The sequence below is a fragment of the Protopterus annectens genome, chromosome 5.part1, assembly GCF_019279795.1.
Source record: "Protopterus annectens isolate FY-2018-M chromosome 5.part1, PAN1.0, whole genome shotgun sequence".
Taxonomy (NCBI): Eukaryota; Metazoa; Chordata; order Ceratodontiformes; family Protopteridae; genus Protopterus; species Protopterus annectens.
In genome coordinates, this window is record NC_056736.1 from 476,683,020 (window position 1) to 476,704,938 (window position 21,919).

The following is a 21,919-nucleotide window of genomic DNA, read 5'->3' on the forward strand; positions in this document are numbered from 1 at the left end:
CAGAATTTTTATGCCGGATGCCCTTCCTGATGCAACCCCCCCATTTATCTGGGCTTGGGACCGTCACAAAGAAATGCACTGGCTTGTGCATCCCAATGGCTGGGTTAGGTTTAACAACACAGTGCCAATGAAAATATATTTCATAAGTGGAATTGTATATAATAGTGGTAGTGAGGTAGCCAATTTTATATAAAAGTAATCATATTCACATTATTTAAGCAAGGATGGACTCAAAACACTTGCCTACGTATCGAGTTGCACAATCTATAGAGCACAGTATTAGCAGCCAGGTCCAGATGAGAATTCTGTTTAAAAGTGCATATATGAAGAGTGAGATCAGCAGTGTATTGCTAAAGAGATGGGTGTGCTAAAATGACTTTTGCAGCCATCTGGGGTTGTAACTGTTTCCACTACAAATGTGTGTAAACCAGTCCGGAGTCCATTTACAGTTGCTCTCTCTCTCTCACACACACACACACACACACACACACACACACACACACACACACACACACACACACACACACACACACTCTTAGAAGATAATTAAATAAATAAATAAATAATCAGTGCTGTATTTGAATCTTCTACCTATCTGGTTTCTTATCCTAGAGAATAGTAAAAGAAACGTGAGTGCCACAGGAGAAGTCTGATTTTTAAAGAGTGAGAGTGCAATTTAGAAAGAATGAACTCATCTGTATGTCACAGAGAAGATTTTATTATGAAAAGTGTTATAAGGGAACTTACCTATCTGTATAAAGATCTTGCATGTAGAAGTGTTTTGATTTCAGCTGTTGTCAAAGGTAAAACTACCTGAATCTACAGTCCCATGCAAACAAGTTCACCACTGTGAGATTTGAACATCTGACCTATCTAGTTACAAAATCTACAGGTCATTACACTAAATGGTACATGCCACAACAGCCATCTGGCTACAAGTGACACATGAAGAATCTTTGAGGATGATATCACCACTTCATTGTAGAAACAAAGCTATGGTTAAAACTCAATACCTTCATGTTGGATGACAGTTTTAGGCAAAACATGCCACTTGGGTGGAATGTTACCCAATGCAAGTGTGAGTGAAGGCATTCTAACACATTATGAGCTCTACCCACAGATGGTTGTCAGTGCTGTATTCAAACTACCTACCTAATTAGGCTCACATTTTTGAGATCACAATATGAACTGCAAGCACCATAGGAGAAGTCTGACTTCTTTTTTTTTTCAAATTAAATTTTTATTTCAGTTTCCAAAAGAAGAAAAAAAAAAAAAAAAAAAAAATTCTGCTTGTTATAAACAGTTAATACATAGTAGAGATAAAAAATAACAATGGAATTACATAAGATCAAATAGCACACATTATATTATGGTTTACAAAATTCTGTGAGTTTGTCCTTGCTGGTGCAGAATATAAACCAAGTTTAAAGAGAAAAAAGAGACAGTTTATCATTATAATAAACCTTGGCAAATGACAAAGACATCCTGTAATATGAATTTAATAGGAATCTCACTAAGAGTTAGAACATCAAAATTTTTTTATAATTTTTGCCATTGACCATTGTTATTTTTATAAGGAAGGAGATTTTAATTCTATACCTGTATCTATCAAAGGAAACTATTTACAATATTTACATATATTTACATTGGGTTGTCACTCTTGAAGGATATTGTGATAGAATTAAGAGTTGAATATATAGGTGGTAGTGGACGCTGGTATATCTAATGTATTTAACATAGCATTCTTATAGTATGATGTACGTAATCTCAGCATTTTGCTGGAAGAAGGATTGGTTTTGAAATGCTTTGGGGGTAGTAAAATAAAGTAATATATTCTAGTTTTAGCATAGATTCAGGATAGGATATCTATGCTTTTCCCAATATTTCTTGAAGTAAGTCAGTTTCTTTTAACTCACAGTTTTTAGTTTGTTAGCCAAAACATATTGAATAGCTATATTTTTGAATTCTGACCAGGAAATTTTAGATCTGTCAAGCCAGTTAAGAGCTATGTAGTATTTGAGCAGTGTACTTAATGTTACTATGATATGTTTGGATTCTAATGTGGATGTATTGGGGAAAATGTTTAATATTGACATTTCCCATGAGAGTGTGGATTTCATATAGCCTGATTTGTCCAATTTCACTCTTAGAGAGCACCAAAGTTTATGGATAGTTTTGCAAGACCATAAGATATGGAGAGTGTCAGCTATTATGTTAACACATATGGGGCAAAATGGTGAGAAATTAGGATCTATTTTATTTAGAAAAAATGGTGTATGGTAAGCATTGTTATTAATCATGATTTCAGTATAGATTGATTTTTTGAAGGGGGTACGTTTTTTAGTTATGTCTATCGCCGCTAATTTTTGTACGTTAGTTAAATTCACATTTTTGGTCATCCAGTAGTTTGAGTATAAGATTTCATTTTGATATTTGGTTCGGGTGATTAGTCTATAGGTATTTGATAGCATTTTGTTTTTTTTGTAGTAGATAGGAGATGAGTTGTTGGTATATCTGGAATTCTTGTGAAGTTACGTTGATTTCTGATATTTTCAGGTTTATTAAATATAGTATTTGTTTAATGATCAAAAGGTATTTTTTGTTTGCTGCCAAATGATCGACAATATAGCTTAGGGGTTGATCTATTAATTGCTAGAAATCCCATACTGTACAGTTTTTAATATTTGGATATTTTTCTAGGTTTAACATATTGTTATTTAATTTGATTTCAGGATTCATGTGTATTGGTTGTGCCATAATTAAGGAATTCTTTATGCTTAAGGAAGTGACAAGCATTTGAAAACATGTTACCTTATTGATTATTATGGGATGTATTTTGAAATTTCTTAGGGTTTTGCTGCTGAGGAAAGGAATAACTTTTGGGTTAATATTAGAGGTGTTTAGTTTCTGGTAATAAATTTTTATCCAAAGAGGGTACCAGGAAGTATCAGAAGGTTCATATTGGGTTAGACGCACAATGTGGCTAGCATTGATAATATGATAATATGTCTGAAAATCAGGAAGACTTAAGCCACCTTTTTCTTTGGGTAATGTTAGTTTCTTATAGCTAATTCTAATGTTCTTCGGGTGCCACATAAATTTACCCAATGTTGTTTTCATTCCTGAGAAGAATTTGTTTGAAACACATTGGCTAACAGCTTGGAATTGATATAATATTTTGAGAAGTATATTCATTTTTATGATTGATGTCTTGGAGAGAAGAGAGAGGTTTAACTTTTCCCATCTATCCAAATCTTTTGTAATTTTTGACCAAACTATGTAAAGATTTTCTTTTATAATTTCCTTATGTGGTTGGATAAAGGTGACACCTAGGTATTTGACTGAGTATTCTATTTTAATCTTTGAATCTGGAAAGAAAATTCCCTTATGATTAAAAGGATTTAGTGGGAATATTTTTGATTTACATGGATTCATAGCATAATTTGAGATTGCAGAAAACTTGTCAATAGAATTTAGAATTTTTACCAAATCAGTGGAGGGATACTGAAAATAGATGTTGAGATCGTCGGCGAATGCCCTGTATTTAATTTGTACATTTGAGATGTAAATAGAATGGTTAAATGTTTTTTGACTTAACTTTAGAAGGAGGACTTCTAAGTAAAGGTTAAAAAGGTATGCGGAGAGCAGGCATCCTTGTCTAGTGCCATTTATAATATGTATAGGGTGTGAGTTCTTTTTATTTATATGTAATGTAGTGGTGGCATTTTTATATAAGGCTCTATTCATGGCTATATACTCCTCGGGAAGAGCAAACCATTTTAAGATCTTGAACAAGAAATTAAGATTAACTCTGTCGAAAGCTTTTTGTGCATCAACAGAGAGTGCATAGTTAGGGGAAGTGTCTTTGACTGTCATATTTGTTATTGCTTCTATTGTCAACGTATTATCCCAGACTTGTCTATTATTCATAAAACCTAGCTGTTCAGGAGATATGATAAGGGAAATTACTTTGTTCAATCTGTGAGCCAATATTGTTGCTAGTATTTTTATGTCCAGATTAATTAGTGTAATTGGGCGATAGTCATTAGGGTTATTGCCGAGTGTATTAGGTTTTGGAATAAAAATCGTTTTAGAATTATTTATGTATAAGTCTGTGTCCCTAAATTTTATTATGGAGTTGTATACTTTGAATAAAATTGGGATTAGGTATTTCATGAATGCTTTATAAAATTCTGATGTATAGCCATCAGGGCCTGGGGATTTTCCTAATTTCATTTTGTTGATAGCTAGGAATATTTCTTCATTAGTTATTGGTGCTTTAAGAAGCTTTATTTGCGTGACACTTATTTGTGGGAAATGTAGGTCATCTAAAAAATTATTAGTTGCTATTTCATCTTCGAGATGGTGTGGGCCATAGATCTCCCGATAAATTTCTTCGAAAGTTTTTATGATTTCCATATCCGAGTTGAATTACTTATTATTATGTTTAATTTGTTTTATTCTGGAAGATGGGGGTTTTATGTTGATTATTCTGCCTAGAATTTTAGAGGGAGTTTGGGCCCATTCGGCATATTTGTGTAGAAGTCTGAGATCAGTAAGAGAGAGTTGGTTCATTTGTGCTTCTTGTAGTTGTTTTAGTACAGAGATGATCTGCCTCTCAAGATCCGAAGCATGCTTATGTTGTATTTGTATTTCAAGATTTTTTAGTTTAAGTTCTAGGTTGTCAATGTGGGATTTGGCCTTTTTTTGAGTATTGATGCTTTTTGTATTAATATACCTCTAAGTGTTGCCTTGGTTGCTGCCTATTGTATATCAAAGGGGATATTTGTTTTTTCTAAGTTACTGTTGGTCTGGTCAAGTAGTTCTCTTATTTCTTGACAGAGTTCCCTGTTTTTTAAGGGGTTCTGATTTAGGGTCCAGTTTATTTCATATTGCTCTTTTTTGTTTAGTTTAGTTTCATTTATTTTTAGGTTAATTTTTGCATGATCAGGCAAGATTCTGGGATCTGTGTAGAATTTTATTTCAAATTTTTTGAAATTTGTTGAAATTAAGAAAAAATCTATTATAGACCAGGTTTTATGGGGTGTTGAAAAGAAGGTGAATTTACTTATTCCAGATTCATGTCTGAAGAGTTCAAAGGGATCAAATAAATTAAAGTCTTCTATTAGTTAATTTATAAGATTTGTTAAGTCGACAGGTTGTTTATTTTCTTTGTTGGTTCTGTCTAGTTCAGGTCTGGTAGTCATATTCCAATCCCCCCTATTAGATATAGATGGTTTGGGAATTTTTCTAAAATTGAGTATATATCATAAATATAATCAGTCTGGTACATACAAGGACTGTAGACATTTAAGATTAAAATGTTTCTGTTGAAAGATGGAAGGGAACATACTAAGTAGCACCACCTGCCATTAGGGTCGCAGTCGCTTGTTTTTATAGTGCCATTGAAAGAATTTTTAACTATTATTGCCACCCCTTTAGATGCAGTATCATTTCTGGCAGCTATGATTGATTTTACCCATTTCTTTTTTGTTTCCTTCTCCCATTGAGCTGAAGTCATGTGTGTTTCCTGGATAAGCGTTACTTCAGCCTCTGATTTATAAATTAGATGTAGGATTAACTTCTTTTTTCTATTATTCTGAAGACCTTTAACATTCCATGATTCCAGTAATATCATTTTGTCTTTACTGTCATTTGAGTTTGAATGCTAATGTTATAATTAAGGTGTAATTTAGCCTTTCTATAGGAGTGATAAAATTTGTTTAAGTAAGTGGTATGGAAATTGTAGTGAGGTGTTGACAACAGTATTAGAATTCATGAGTGACAACCCACCCCTTGCAGACCCCCACCTGTGCATATCCATGAACTTCTATTATCTGTAAGAGGTATTAGAGACATATATACAAACCCAACTATATTACAAAATCCTATTGTTATTCTAAGATCCATCAGACACTTAGCACGGTACTAACTTCCTTGCCTGCATCTGCTTATGTTATATTAGTTTATTTTATAATAGTTTTATTGATTTATTGAAAGAGATTTTAGCTCTAGTCAAAGGATGTTGCTTAGACCACCCTCCCGATCAAGTAATATAAGGGAGTAGATTTATGCATTAAGTATTTTTAAATTATATACCTCATATAGTTTGTCGACCATGTTATGAGATTTAGAATCTATGTTTAAGATGATCAGTCATCCCTTAAACAATGGATAGTTCAGTACACACATTTTTTTTTCTATTTCCTTTCTCTTTCCTTTTCCTTCCCCTTAAGCCCAGCTACATCATTGTCCAGATAATACTTTAAAATGGTATTAGTGTAGGTAGCGCCCACTATTTAAGCAGGTTAACTATGTTGTCATATAGTGTATTAAAAGAGGCTTAAGTTGGTATAGTCACTTAGAGAGTTTCGTAGATACAGCTTGAGAAAATCCTAATTTAAATCTTGGAATACTTATTACCATTTATGCTCATATGAACTAAAATAATATAGGTTGTTTGAAGTAGTTGGATATAGAGGGTTCCAGTATGTCATAACTAATCTATCTGCCTACATAATCCCCAAGCTAAGCTATGTTTAATCATTAAGCAATATAGTCAAGATATAATTTGTAGTATTAATGTATAGTATTATGTCCTCTTGGATTATTTATGTCTTAATCTGCCATACATATATATTATTGACACATTGTTAATTTTAATGTAAGATCCTTGCTAGTATAACTAAGCTTTGCGGTATTTTACTCTATAAGGTTGTGCAGACAAATTACTTCAATGGTAATATTCATGCAGCTATCATGAGATTGATAGTATTAATAGTAATAGCAACAGTATCAACAAAACTAGATGTCATTTGACTATTAAACTGAAGCATTTAAGGTCAAGAATAATCGTAGTGCTATATACTTTTTAAGTCTCACTTTGACATGCAGTGTCATTTCCAGAGCACCATGAGGTAACAACCAGTAGATTCACAGCTGGTTCTTAATAACGCTTCATCAGAGTTTGCCTGTCATTAAGATTATTTCCCAGTCATCTTTGTACAAACCTGTCAAAATTTGAAAACTGTTCATCCTCCTTAAGTGCCATATCCTTCTTTTCCTCCTCTCTCCCTCCGAACAGATAGTGGACAGGTTTTATGGTAGGGCCCCCTTATCACGCAGTCCAGCGGTAATTCTCCTTTGTGTCATGTTCAGAGTTAAGGGAGTAAATGGGCCAAGTTGGTCTATTCAATTTCCAGTTCTTGTCTGTGGGGCGCAGTTGGATCAAACTACTTTAACTGCAAGAGGACCATATTCCGAAGGTAAAGAAGGTGTATGTCTGATGTGTTGATATACTTTCCCATTTCTTCAGATTTTTATGACCTGACAAAATATCCCCACTGTGACAAGAGCTGGTATAAGCTTGGCAAGATATTGGAGGTGGTAGGGAAAACTGTTTTGAGTCCCGTTGCCAGACTCCATTTCTATTACACAAACACCCTAAACTTAGGGACTCGTTTCTCCAGCCAAAAAATGCATCATACAGGCAGAGAAATTGGAAAGATCTTCATATTCTTATAGTAAGGAACTTGCATTATGGCTGCAGTGTGAGTCATCCCAAGGGTCTAAGTAGAAACATACATCAGAGTAGAGGAGTATTTGGTGGGAGTTTTTTTTTTTTTTTTTGTTCATTAAGTAAATTTTCTTGAAATGTGAGTTATTAATATACTGTTTTCATGTCATTTGAAATTCCGATAATATTACAGACATCTTCTCTCTAAATTATCTGTTTAGAACACCACAGTGATATGGCATGCCAACTAGCATGTAAACTAACAAGGGGAACCAGATCTTACTCTCCATTTAGACTAGTCATGGTAACCTGGATATCTTTTTAGCACAATCTTATTTGACAGTCATCTTACATTCTTACTTTTTTCCTTTTTTCCATTTTACCTTATGTACTTTTTCTCTTTTCATTTTTTTGTTTTAAATTAGGGCATAAAAGACTTAAAGGACTACACCTGCCAGCTAGAGAAAGCCCCAAATACTGGATATAGAGTGATTCATAACATTATGACTTACAAAGCTACGCAAACATATAGCTGTCAGCCGGCGTCACTTGTGTGCAAGTTACGCCCCTGTGACCTTCCAAAGTGCATCGCATCGTCATCCGGCTCACCTGAAGAACAAACTCTGCGCACTACAGCTGGAAGGGCTCAAAGGGAAGGATTATTTTTCATCTTTTCTTTAGGAGCCAAGCAGCACTCTCTACATGTCCCTTGAAGCATCGCACACAAGATCTACACTAAATCAGGGATAGAAGCGTCACGCCTCATCCATTCATGCCAGGTACGTGCTGTCTTGCCAAGTTCTCCGTTTTGTTTTGTAAAGTTGAGTTAATACTGTGCTAGCATCTCCGTTTTTACAAAAAGAAATTTAAAGTAAATATTAAAGTAAATATTGCCTGTATTTCGTCGTCCGGGAATAAAGTCATTGATTTGCCTTGTATTTCCATTTTTGTTTTCCAATCTAGAGGCATCTAGAGGTGTTTTGTAATATGTTTCAGCTGCATATAGGTTATGCTTTTTTGTAAATGAGGATTAGCGTCCAAGATAGTTTTAGCAAATATTATATCCATTGTATTAGTTTTATGGGTATATTTTTCTTGAGTGAGATGATTTTACAGTTTTTTGACTTGGTGATAGTTGCATTTAAGCAAGGAAGAGTAACAATTTATTATTTTGTCAATCTAGTATGTAAGGTAGATTATTTAGCTTGTATTATTTGAATTTTAGTTTGGATTTTAGGTTGATCCAACAGCTTTAGCAGGTGACATGCAGTGTTTATCTTTCTTCCCTTTTTCTTTTTCCCTTGTCCTTTTCTTTTCCCCTTTTGTACACATTTGGTTGTAAGTCAGTCAGTATATTTCCGGAGCTGCTGTTGTGCGATCTGATGTTTATATCATAACCTGGATGTGGCTTGTGAGGTCGGAGGGCAAAGGTTGAATGTTTGCTTTGTAGACTAGGCCCAAAGGTGGAATTTTTAAACGATAAGTATAATTTCACTCTGGCCTGACTTCTGGCTTTACTATTACCATTAGTGGAGCAGTAATGTGTGTAGAACAACCATTGCTAGTCAAGATTCGTTTGGAAAGTTGAATTTAAGCTATATTTGAAGGTAGCTCTTTGAATGCATTTGAAAATGATGATTTGGCTTCTTGCACAGTTTTCACTGAGTAATTGACACTATTACGTTGGAAGCAGAGAGTCGCCGGATATTTCATTTGAAATTTGATGTTTTTGTTTAGCAGGTAACTACAAAAAGGAGATAGGTCTTGTCTTGATTGCTTGATTGGAAGGGGCAAATCTTGTGCTATTGTTATTCTATAGCCATTCAATATGACGCTCTTCTTCTTTTTGGTATTTACAATTATAGATTGTGCATGTTCAGCATTTAGGATTCTGGCATAAACTTGTTTCGGGGTTTCAGATACTTGGGCTTTCCTTAGTGCCCTGTGTATTCTCTCAATTGTGATTGTTTTAGATAGTTCTTTATTTTCCAGCACAATGTCAATGATTTCTTTTGCAATTCCAGTAAGCTGTGACTGATCATATTTCTCCGGTATGCCTCTGATTAAAATGTTGTTGCGTCTAGCTCTTGCCTCTAGGTCGATAATCTTCTGTTTCATTTCTGTGATGGTGATGTCTCTGTCTGAAGCCTCTTTTTGTAGTTCTTGTATTTTTATTTCATTGTTAAGCGTTTTAGCTTCATTTTGCTCCATTCTTGCCATCATATGTTCCAGATTGTTTCCAAATTATGTTAGCTTTGTAGAGAATGTCTGTATTTCTGACTGAAGGGGGAGTAGAGCTTCTTTGAAGTCTTCTAGTGTGAATGGTTGCTCATTTTTAGCTTTTTGAACTTGCTTAGTTGCTTCGGGATGCAGCTTGTTTGTTTTTTGTCTTTTTGAAGAAACCTCCTTTTCAGGAGAGTTAATGAGAGAAAGTCTAGTCTTAGTAGTTTGTGATTCCATTTGTTCCATTTTGATTGGAATGTTTTTTCTTCTTTATTTACTCGTTTAGGCAACTTTTTTGAAGACTGGTAGGCCCAAGCACATGTATCCAGGATCACCACTGTGCCACTGTGATTAGGAGATTATTAGTCCAAATTGGCTTATTTTTTCCGGAAACTGAAGAGCAGGTAGGTAAACTTACGAATCACCTTATATTCCTTAAGCTTTTTTTGTTTGATTTAGTATAGCAGCCTCAAGTGATTTGGTTAGATTGATATGTATTTTGAGAGCAGGCAGAAGTGTGTGCTTCTTATCTGGTGGCCATCTTGAATCTCGAAGTCTGACTTCTATAGTGTGAGAGTGCACTTTAAAAAGAAAAACCTCATCAGTGTGTTGCAGAGAAGATGTTGTTTTAAAAGGTAGGATAAGGAGATGGTGAAGTCATCTAGCAGTTTAAAGCATCTCTCTAGAATGGAAGTTGATTGAGTGTGGTTGTGTAGGAGTCCATGCTCACCTGACACTCTACACCCCCTACTACAAACAAAATGCACAAGATTCCCACGTTGAGCATCAAACCTCTTACCTTGTTAGGTAACAAAATATATAGAGCATAGTGTTATTCATAAACATCACAGGAGAAATCTGCTTCTTAAGGGGAGAGAGTTCAATTTTGACATAATGTCCTTGTCAATTTGTTGCAGAGAGGATGTTTCTATTAAAAGTGGGATAAGGTAGTTGTGTGCAAAGTTAAATGTATTCTCCTTAGGGGAAGAAGACACAGCAAAAAGCAACACTCAGACACATAAGTTTCCTATATTGATTATCAAACCTCCTACCTATTTAGTTAGACAATCTAGAGTGCATAGTATTTTTTGCAAGTACTACAGAAAAAGTTTGGTTCTTAAGGGGAAATAATGCACTTTTGACAGGATGACCTCATGGTTGTGTTGCAGAGAGAATGTTTCTGTTAAAAGATGGATAAAGGAGCTGTGTGCAAAGATCTATGGGGAAGGTGACACAGCAGCAAACATTACTAGTGTCACTCTTTTCCCCCAAACACAAATTTCTCATGGTGAACATCAAACCTCCTATATATCTAATTACATAATCTAAGAAACACAGTATTACTCGTAAGCTCCACAGGAAAAACTTAAATTTAATTATGTAAAAAGCAAAGTTGTAAATGGTAAAATCCATTATTTGTAACAAATGGTACCAGGCATCACAGGTTTTGGGACAAATGCATACATGTGCTCAGGACAACATAGCAGCGTGATTGTCCTATATGATGACATAATTCTGTACTAAGGTTTATATACTGTCCTGACACTTCATTCAAGGATACTTTTTGTCTCATTCTTGCACAATGTGCATTGACAAGACAAACAGACACTTCCTACACAAGATAGTGCACAGTAGAGAAACAGTGATGGGATTATATGTGAATAGGTTAACCAACACTATAACACAGTTGCAGGTATAACCATTGGAGAGCAGATGTTATCCTGGGGATTCAAAAACTCCATGTAGGCTTCATGCTAAGCTTGCACAGAGTTTACATGTTTGCTTGATGAGCAACAGTGTTAATTGCATATGCATGCCCTTCATCACCCTTATACAAATACAAGTGAGGTTTCATGCAGGAAACCATGTAAAGCTGCATGAACACGTATAGAACATGCAGACAAATTAACCTGTGAGCAACTTGTTCTTGAAATTGCACAGACAGCCACAGTGATCATCATGGCTAAAAGTTCTGCAATGATAGCAAGAATCAAACATTACAGAAATGTGTACTCAGTGGATTGTACACTACAACATGTTTTGACATGAAGAAAGTGGAGGATGACATGTAATATATGGTAATGTACACTACATAAGGGCATGTCAATGTATGTACACTCCAAAGGCAATAAAGTAGCATAACATTAAGCACATATGTACATAGCACAGTACATACTGCTGTTTACAGCTCCTGTGCAATTATTTTATTTATATCATCACACATTATATACAGCTCCTGTGCAAGTATTTTATTTATATCATCACACATTATAGTATATGTTATGTGACTGTCACACAAGGGTACACATCAATGGAGATGATTGGCTGTGATATAAACATGCTGACACAAACACTGGAGAGGACATTTAGCAAGGACAGTATATACAATGGGGTTTGTGCATATTGTGAAGGTGTGCAAAATGAGTTGCTTGAATATGAGTGAAATGTCAGCATATGTCTCAGCCAATGAGGGACACATTGCAACAGGCCCATGGAAAACATTAGACAGAAGCAGCATCAATCATGGACAGTTTTAAACTAATACCACTATCAATCTGTGACATTGACATAAAATATGTGATTGTAAGGTATTACACATGTTCTGCAGAAATTTGTACAACTATATTGATATATCAGTAATCTATAAGGGGAATTCAACACAACTTCCTCAGAAATGACCACTTTTTTCAGGTGTTAAGAGAGACAGTGTTATACCTCTAGTTTAAATTAGAGACAATTCCGCCCAGTTGAAAAGTTTGCATGACACATTATCCAAAATCCACACCTTCAAGAATGTATCCCATGCCATCAATGTTCTCAAGGAGCTGTGTATTTACTGGGAGTATCATAGACATACTTATCACATATGCATCATTGAAGGGAAGTCTGCACTGCCAAGTTCTAATGACTATGCATCACAAAGAATACTTACGTATAGCCAACAGGATGTGTGTGCGCTTACTGTACCAAAAGTGATACATTTGAGTAAAGCATCCCTGAATTACATAGGTATTGGGCATATGGATAACAACACTTAAAAACAACTGACTAATATGTGTGGATACCTGCACATAGCTATGTATTACATGCATCTGACACATCAAAGTCAAATGTCGAAGTCAGTGTAAACTTTACTGTCATTCAGAAATCACACAAGTACAAAAACTGAATGAAATTATGTGTCTCCAGACTCAATGTACATACAACATATAGACTATTTTCACAGACATTTACACATATAGCACCTTGATATTACATCACGGACATGCAGGTAGACAGAATAATATTGCACATAATTAAAAACACATTTTAACACTTTTCACTAAACACTTATTTGCATGAGACTTTAGTATTGCACAGGTACTTGGTTAAGACATTGCAGTGATCCTTCCACAGAAAGAAACATTTGAGTATTGCACTGTGAACATTAGAGTATTACATTATGGGCCTAAGAATATTGCACTATGGTTAATTTAAGAATTTGCAGCATGTATTGCACTGAAAGAAGAAATATTTTACTACATTGTTACTGCCCTATATGGCCTATAAGGTACAGTCATGGTGAATATTGCACTAAGTATTAGACAAGACTGATAACCAGGCTAATGCACAATCTGAGACAGTTTCTACTGACCCATTTGGACATCATGGAGTGTATTGGTTACTAGAGTTCAGCAGCCTGATGACATTAGGGAGCAAGCTGTTCCTGAATCTTGTAGTTCTGCAATATATGCTTTGGAAGCACTTTCCGGATGATAGATGATACAGGAACAGTCTGGAAGCAGGGTGAGTGCAGTTTTTAATTATTCCTCTGGCCCTGCTGAGACATTTGGATAAGTACAAGTCACTGATAGGTGGGAAGGTGGTCTTAATGATACTCTCAGCTGTCTTCCCCACTTTCTAGAGGGATTTGCGCTCAGCGGTAGAGCAGCTTCCATACCATACTATGAGGTTGTTCTTCAGAATGCTTTCTATTGTACCTCTGTAGAAGGTAGTGAGAACCAGGGGAAGATCATGCTACTGGACTGCAGGACTGCAGCCCCCAGAAAATAAAACAAACTTAAAAGAAAAAAAAAATGAAACGAAAAAAGAAAAGAAATAAAAAAACAAATGCGAGTCCCGGACTTCTGCGCATGCGTGAGGGCCGGCTCATACTATTGGACTGCCAGACTGCAGCCCCCACAGAAAATGAAACAAAGCTTAAAAGAAAAAAATGAAATAAAAAAAAGAAAAGATATAAGAAACAAATGCGAGTCCCAGATGCAGACTGGAGCCTGCTCTAGTGGGGACAAGGACAAACTGCTGCAGGAAGCGAATTAAGCTCAGGTAGGATGTTTGAATTAACAAAGGAGTGTGAATTAGTGGAATCAAGCTCAGGGTGTGCATGTGTGTGTGTGTGTGTGTGTGTGTGTGTGTGTGTGTGTGTGTGTGTGTGTGTGTGTGTGTAAAATGCCCCCAGTGACTAGAAGAACTCAAGAAATATTGGTGGCTAGAAATTTGTTCTTCATATTTCTGTTTTGTTCCTCATAAAATCTGTGGTTTTCTGGAAAATGACAGGCATTTGAATTTTATACTTCATATTCTTCAGAAAGTACATGGTAATACAAAACCTTTTATTCTAGCAAGTTTCTGTTTATAAGACCAATATTTAAATGTGTCCCTATTTTGGGGCTATATTCCCCCATTGTTGGCTTTGTCCAGGTTTTTTGTGCTAACAGGTTGATAGCTACGGTGAGAACTGAATTCACTGAATATGTTTGGGGATTGTATTCCCCCATTATTGGCTTTGTCTAGGTGTTTTGTGCTAAGAAGTTGAGAGCTATAGTGAGAACTGAATTCACTAAATTATAGCCATTTAAGTTGCAGTCTATTTGTCTTTCAAGAAACACCTGATTTGGCATAGTGGTATGTTGCTCTGACTGTAATGTTTAGGGTCCTGTGTTCAAGACTTGGCAATGAAAAGTATGGTGGTAGTACAGCATTTTATTCTAGCAGCTTTCCAAGATTATATAAGCAATGTTTAAAATGTGTCCCTAGTTTTTGGGCTTTTGTCCACTCCCCAATAAATTTTGGCTTTTTCCAGATTTCTTGTGCTTCAAAATTAAGAGATACAGTTGAGTGTCGAGTGGATTTTACAAGGTGCTGAAACCTTGAAGAGAAGTTTAGTGCTGCTTATGAGTTAGCTTGCATTGTTAATAGCACAACAGGTAGTGTACTTGCTTTTGATGCAGAAGGTTGTGGGTTCTACTCCCACAGTATGTAAATGCATTGTGTAACATAGGCAATTTATTCCTCAAGGGCAACAGGCACTTTATTTGTAGATGAAACAATTAAATATAAAGTTGTTTGCTAGCAGCAATCTCTTCATTAGTTACATATCTCATTAATGTGGAATTATTTAGATGACTTTTACTTTTGCAAAGATTTTGCATATTTACTGATACTGGTGGATTGTAGAAGCTTGAATAGACTTTTTTGATGGAAATGTTCTGAATTGGGCAGTTTAGTCATTACTGATGCATGCATTTTGTTTCATTGTTTACTGGAAAAATGTTCAAAACAATAAATTTAAAACACCTTCTAACAGCTGTACTGTATTATACAAGCAATATAATTTAATACAATCAGGAAGGTGTATCAAAGAACACATGTATGTTTCATGTGCAAGGAGCCTATGATTTGAAAACAGCCCAAAGTTAATCTTTATCTGCCACTGGCCAGATGTATTTTCTTTGAATGCTGGCTTCAATGCTGTTTCAATGAATGTGAGTTTTAAGGGCAGAGACATTTTAATGCTAAGTCTATTTTCATTGTGAGACTGCATTGCTTTCTTTAGCAGATGTATATTAGTGTGTGTGCTGTAAAATGTAAAATAAAACTTTTAAATGAACTCAAAATCATTGTAAAAGTAAAACAGTATGTGCATTACAGTGTTTATGATAAATAGGGCAACATAGCCAAGTAATGGGACATTAGAATAGCTGCAGGGGAAAGGCCCCATTTGACCATGATTTTGTGAGGGGGGAAGGGTGGCAAACTCAGAGAGTCCCGGCTGAACTATATCTCTCAACTGTCTAGATTTTTGCAGAATTAATAGATTTTTGCTTTTTATTTTTGGTTTGTTCCTCATAACATTTGTGGTTTTCTGACAAATCATTTAGGAATGGAGTCACTAAATAATGACAGACATTGCATTTCAGACTTCATACCCTTTCGAAAAATGCATGCAAGACCTGTTATTCTGTCAACTAAGTTTATACAAGAGCAATTTTTAGTACTATTTGTATGTTCCCCCAATATATTTGGCCTTGTCCAAATTTCCTGTTAAAAGGCACGTGCAAATAAATCACTTCATATAATTAGGTATATTCAAACCTCTCAATTGTCCCTGATTTTGGCTCAAAATGTTGCTCTGCCCCTAATAATCCTTCTGCAAAATGGCAAATTTGGAAGAAAACTTGGAAGGTTTACAATTAATAAATAACTGTAATGATCAGAGTTATAGATTACTTTTAATTTCAGAAATGCATGCAGATTCTCTTATTTTGTCAGCTGCTCAAGTTAACAGTACTAACTTTAAAAAGTGTCCCTTCTTTGATAGGTTCCCAGCTGCATTGTGTGGCTATTTTATATTTTTGCATTACATTTTTGGTCTGTTTTTCATAAAATTGTGGTTTTCTGGCAAATTAGTAGGAAATCATTAAAGACTGAAGTTAGAAAATAATGACACACATTTGAGTTTCAGATTTCATACCCTTCAGAAAATTCATACTAATGCAAAACCTACTATTCTGTTATCTTTCTAAGTTTATAAGAGCAATATTTAAAAATTGTCTTAATTTTTGGGTCTTTGTCCCACTTCTATTTATGGCTTTGTCCAGATTTCTTGCTGTGAGGCTGAGACATATGACAAATGTGTCAGGGCTATCACCATCAGCCAGATACAATTCAAATTGTGACATACTTGTTGCATCCCACTCCTCCATGTAGTGACTCTGGATGTGTCCAAGCAAAACAAGGAGCAGTTATGCAGTGTTAAGTGTGCAAAGTATCCCCCCATCTAAGGTAGACACAAGTAATACAGTTGCTTTTCTTCTATCCTTGATGTTGCAGAATGTTCTGGTTTTCTGTCATATTTTTATAATGCTGATTTATGTTTCTTCTTATTCAGAAAATGCATGTTGTTGCAATGCCTATTGCTTTGTGTTTAAGTAGCAATGTTTTAATGACCGTCGGGTAAGCTTGTCTGAGACTATAAGATGCAAATAAGCTTTAATAAGCATACTGTTAAAGAATTACCAACACTGAAAGCCTTTTTGTTGTTTCCATGCAGAGAATATTTGCATAACTAGATAGTGTATAAACCTTGGGTATTGAAATGCATATGATGATATTTGTAATAAAGGACAGGATTACAGTATTGTTGGAACCCCATTACATTTGTTGGAGACTTGCAATCATCTTTGCAGGCTTTACCCATAAACTAAACAGAATACCAATCTCTCATGTGTGGTCAATAACCTGTGCAGTAATCCTTTAAGCAATTTATCTTGAGCTTGTTTTTTGTTTGCTGTTAATTTTTTACTTTGATCATATTTTTACCATGAAACAAGTAAATAGTTATTGTCAGGCAGAATGTATTTTTTGGATAAGAAACATTTTTACAAGTGGGGGCAACACAGAGATTGCTACTTTCAGCATGTTACTTGGTACTTTTATAAAGCTGAATATAAATTTTAATTAGAACTGCAGTGCAATGAGAAGTGATTTGAGTTGAGTGCTGCTTGTTTTTTTATACTTGATTTTGATTGGCATTCCAGTAATGTATTTAAAAACTAATTTATTTTTTTCATGCCTCACAACCATTTTGTTTCTATCTAGATTTTAAGTAAGCTGTCATGTAGCCAATGGATCAAAATATTTTTTTTTCAGCTACACTTCATTTTGTCTTGATTGGACTCTCATAATGAGGGTTTGGCAGCCAGGGCAGCGTATTTAATTAAAGTCCCTGTTTTTGCGGGTTTTAGCATAGCTCCACCCCTTTCTAGTTTGCCACATGCATTACCATTTGCCCCAATCATTCAGCTGTCCTGCAGCCCCCCTTTGATTTGAAGCCACCAGCCACCACTGGTGAGAACTGTCGATGGAAGATTTGCTCTCCTCATCTTTCTTAAAAAGTGCAATTTCTGGTGTATTTTCTTGACTATGGCATTTGTATTTGTGTTCCAAGACAAGTCTTCATCCATGTAAACTCCCAGAAACTTCATGCTTCTCACTCTTTCCACTGTTTCCCCATTGACACATGTAATGGCAATGGATATTGTCCATAATATCTGCAATTTATATGTGAATTCATACGTGATCCATCATAATGAATGTTACAGCACTATGTGAGACTTATGGCAATGCATCATTTATACTTATGTGCACAGAAACTCAAGCACTACAAAGTCTAGCTTCAGTGAGCGAGGAAGCTCTCACTGTGACATTGTTCACATATCAGTCAATACATGGAGCATACTTTCTATCAGCACATGTCAAACCCAAGACATGTGCCACATGATCACTGTCACCCTGACATTGCCTTGGAAAATTTTGTATTACCATGAAATCTTGACATGCATGGATATGTGTTCATGCAAACTGTCATGTGGTAATACTGATGTGATGTACTGGTATGTCCATGATGCTGTACAGTCACACTATAGATGTACCTAGGGTAAAATTGAACTTGATTGGTTTATAGGTGCATAGGAGAGTACTAGGCTAAAGTTCAAAGATCCCACAAAAGCTTAGCCATATTTTACCTGACTTACACAGTTTTCAATAACTAAGTGAAAAGTTTACACACTGGGATGTGCCTATGCTATGTTATCTAACACCAACTGCTTCTAGCAATGAGGGACATGGACACAACACCAGGAATGCAATCATAATTAAGCATCCATTTATATATGCTGCACTTGAAGAGTGTTAGGAAAGGTCTTCACATTACATGAATGGCAAGCCTGTTTCAGAGAAGGAGTAGTGCCTGAGAAATGTATCGATCCCTCCAACATGATTTATAATGTCAGAGGCTAGGTCAACATCCTAGGAAGGAGTGACCCGTTTGCACTTTGCATTAATGTGTAACATTTCCATCAAGGACAGAATGTAGGGTGCGGTGTAGGCCAGAAACCAATCAACTTTAGTAGTCTGTTGCAGATATAATTCAGTGATAGGGCTTTAAATCTGAATATGATTTGTTTGCACCACATGTCTTCATTGTGCAAAAACTCTGGAATTGCTCCAGCTGTTGCAGATGTGTGGTGAGGTACATGCAAAAGGGTGCATTGTACTCAATTATTGGTGTGATGAGGGCTGAGTATAATGGCATTATAATGTCCTTTAATGTGGATGGTCGAAATATACTTCTAAGTTATGCCATATAAAAGGCATTTGTCAACACTGTGGAAAGATCGTGGTCGACATTCTAATTACTATATAACTGAGTTCTCAGGTCATGTACCACTGGGTCTAATCATAGAGTAGTGCTGTCTATACTGTAATTAGCTTGGGTATTTGGTTTTCAAAAGGGAATAATTATGCTTTTGTGTTCATGTAGTGTTTTTCCTTGTAATGGCACAAATCATTTTTTACATTAATAGCTTCTACAGTATATCAATAGTGTTTGTGGATTCAGTGATTGTCCATGTTTTGCAGTCATCCACAAAGATGGTAAGACAAAGGCTGTCTAACTTTATCTTGACTTCTGAGAAGTAAATATCAAACAGGAAAGGGCACAGTACAGAACCCTGTGGTATGGCTCTGGTCACTGGCCTCTTGCTAGTGGTGAATTCACACAATTTGACAGTATGTGTCCTGTTGGTGATCCCCTTGGTTACCCACCTGGTGATGTATGTGTTTATGGCCAGTTTATCTATAAAACATGAGTGTGGATTTGTATCAGATACCTTGTCTAAGTCTAGTTATGCAGGATGCTCCATCTTTCCTTCATCCATTCCCTTGGTGGTCTTCTTGAAGAAGTCAAACAGGTGTAACAGACATGATGTATCCTTAAGGAATCAAAAATGGGTTGGGTACACAGTCAAGAGATTATCTGTGCCCTTTTTGATAAGATCCATGATGATTACTTTGATTGCCTTACAGATGAGGTGAGTCAAGCTTATGGGTCTATAATTCCCTGAGTCAGGTGATGGTCCCACCTTAGTCATATGGATGACTGTCGCTGTACACCCTTCTGCCAAAATATATCCTATCTAGAGGCTGTGGTTAAGGGATCCAACTATGTCTTCTAGGTCAGGTTGCAAGTTACTGAAAAGGCAACCTCTGATGTTGTCTGGGCCCTTTAATGCAATTTTTAGCCCTAGAGAGTGTACAGAAGAGCTACTCTCTTGAGAAAAATAAGCTGAGTAATGTCTGCTTGTATACTGTGGGTGATATCCAGTGTGGACATGGGATCCAAATCTGTCAGCTAGCAGATTGTCTGTTTCCTACAGTTGAGTATGTGTAGTGTTATCCACAAACAGTTCAGTGCGTAGTTCTGAATTCCCAATATAATTGTTTTACTTATTTAAAAAACTGATTTGTGACAGCACCTCCAAATACAACCTTAGGTACACATCATATGTGACACAGTGGAAGTCTTCACACAGTCACACAGCTCTGCCTGTGTCACATAATTACATCAATTGCACATCATATGCATATATGTCACTGTAGAGCTGTATGTGAGTGCCCTGATAACATGTCTGGACACATTACAAATGAGGTGAATGTGATTCATTCAGAACAGTTACTGGCACATGTGCTGTCAGTCAGACAATGCTGTTGGGGACCACCTCAATAATCCTTGTGAATAGCAACACAGTTGTGCATACAATGAATTCACAAAGATTGAACTGAATCTGGACTACTCATATGTTTATGTATATAACAGCATTACATGTGGCTGAAACAAGACTTCTCTGGCCATGTAATCAGTATGATGTTATATGAATGTATCTCACAGAGCATTTAATGATGGTAGATATACACAGGCACACCTGTGCCATACTGCACGTGTCACTGTGATGGTTGAATGACAACTGGCTAGACTGTTGGTATACTCCACTACCAAAACATATACCTTAGTAAGGAAACAATATTCATAACATCATCACACTTCAATAGTTCTCAGGAGGCATGTTACTACAACTTTTATGTAAGGAACATGTAATAAAATGGGAGCAATGGACATCAATACATCACCTCAAATCACAGATTGGAATACACTGCTGTAGGCCTATCATACATCCACACCTCTACACAGCATATGTGTAGACTTTGGATTTTCTGTAATACTTTAAAAGACAGCTTCTTAAACTAGACTCAATAAGCTGCCAGGAATGCATGTTGTAGAACCTAGATATATGCACCTGTTTCTCAACATGTTGTGTACATTACACCCTTACAGTCACACACACACACACACACACACACACACACACACACACACACACACACACACACACACACACACACACACACACACAATCTTTTGTGATCAACATGGATGCAACTGTGGATATAAGTGTGTTCATATGTGTGATGAACTGATGTCCACATTAAGACATAAATAATACAGTCTGCATGTTTATTGTCAGTAGAAAGCTTTAGATGATGTGCTAATGCAGTTGTGCTTTTTATTTTTCAGTGTAGTTGACATTTGGGAGCTATTACTGACATATCTTTTTTCAAGTGTATGGGTGCACGGCACACATTTGTCTGAGTAAATATGTGTTCAGTCACTAACAAGTACCTTCTCTTTGTGTTTCTACATGCATTTTATTGGGATGAAGGCTAACTGAACATTAAACATACTAATACACTCCAATCAGCTCTTTCCATAGTGCACAATCTGAGCAATTGGTTTGTGAGATTGATGGCAAAGTGTTTGCACATGCGAGATTCACATTGACTGAATACACGTTGGACTTTAAAATTATTTATGCATATATGTTAGGGTAGAACTAGTTGATAGATACTATTGTTTTCTTATTTTATTTTACATTGGAAATGTTGTGTCATAACTTTTATAACATAAAGGACTGTTGCTATTGCCTTCCCTGTTTATGCGGCATTAAGCGATGAGCAAACATGATTCTCTGCTTAAATGGAAAATTAGTATTATTTCTATTG